Raw genomic sequence first — 1441 nt, 5'->3', positions numbered from 1 at the left:
GCCCCCGCGAAGCGCGCGAAGCCAATGGGAGAACCACTGCCAGCTCGACTTGTTTTCTATATATACACACACAACAGAGCCCGCTCGACGTGTCCGGTGCTTTCTACCCAATAGGAGAGCTGGCCCTCGTGACAAACAACACTAAAGACCAATCGAATAAGAAGACTCGAGCGACTGGGAGGGACTAAGCCCCTGCCACAAGATGGGCAGGGCCCGCCCTGGTGGGTGGGTACTCTCTCGGGCTAGCCAGTGAGAAAGAGGAAATTTTTCACGGACAGTTGTGTAACCCAATGGAACGGGGAAGGAGCGCACCGGGTGTCCCTTCAAGCCGCGGGCCCGGCCGTCCCGGTCGGGCGCTCCGCTGAGGTGACGGGCATCGCCGAGCAGCCCGGGCGCCGGGGGCCCGGCGTGCCGGCAGCTCTCACGCCTTGCTCAGGAAGCCGCCAGCTCCCGGGCTCGGTTGGGGGTCGGCAAAGGGGGCCGCCGCTCGCGGTACGAACGGGAACGGCCGCGCCGCCCCCTCGGGCCCTGGGCTCCTGACAGAAAGCCCCTCCTGCCCCCCCACGCCGTGCGAGCCCACGGTGTTCAGACCGTGAGGGGCTGGCCCGCGGGGGCCGCCGGCAGGACGCCAGCGCCAAGGGGAAAATCCCTCCCGCTGAGGGGTTCTGCGGGCTGGCGGGTGGCCCCGAAGCAGCGGGCAGGCCGGCGGGGAAGCTGTCCGTCCTGTTCTTCCGCCGGGTCACGCACCCGCTCCTCCACCGCCACAAGCTCCAGCTTGGCACAAAACGAAGTCGGGGAGGGTTCATGTTTATTCACCAGGCGGTGAACCATCTCGGTTGTCCTGGCTTATTTATCACAGCGTGAGACTCGACGCTCTCGTTAATTAAGCAGGCGAGAAGAGAAGGGAAACTGAAGCTCAGAGAAATTAACTCGCCTGAGGTTACGCAGCAAATCAACCGCAGGGCCGGGAACGAACCCTGCCTGCCGTAAGCTGCACGCCGGGGCATTCCCCCGCCAAGCCCTGCCCGCGCCCCGGCAGCAAACCCAGCCGGCCGCTTTCATTTACAGTCTTCAAATATTTCTAGACTTTTGCTTCAAATCACACCTGTCACTTTTGCTTTTGTCATTCTAAGATAGTTTGAGGTGTCTGTGTTTCCTCCTTCCTCTAAATTCAGGTGTTTTACCTGACTATTTCCTGAGTTATTCTTATCAGTTAGCAATTACTTGTCTATGATTTTTGATACGTGATGCGCAGAAAAGTACCATTCTAGCTGTCATTTCATCAGTGTGGAGTAAAAAGAGGATCTGTTTCACTGAATCAGGATGACCTGGATTTGTTGTTGTCGTCGTTGTTGTCGTTGGTGTGGTGGTGGGTTTGGTTGTTTTGGGGGGGCGGGGGGGGGGGGGGGGGGGGGGCCTCTTCTCAGCGCGGACGACGGGA

Source organism: Aptenodytes forsteri, unplaced genomic scaffold, assembly GCF_000699145.1.
Source record: "Aptenodytes forsteri isolate BGI_AS27 unplaced genomic scaffold, ASM69914v1 Scaffold284, whole genome shotgun sequence".
In the NCBI taxonomy this organism is placed as follows: domain Eukaryota; kingdom Metazoa; phylum Chordata; class Aves; order Sphenisciformes; family Spheniscidae; genus Aptenodytes; species Aptenodytes forsteri.
This window is presented reverse-complemented; position numbering follows the sequence as displayed.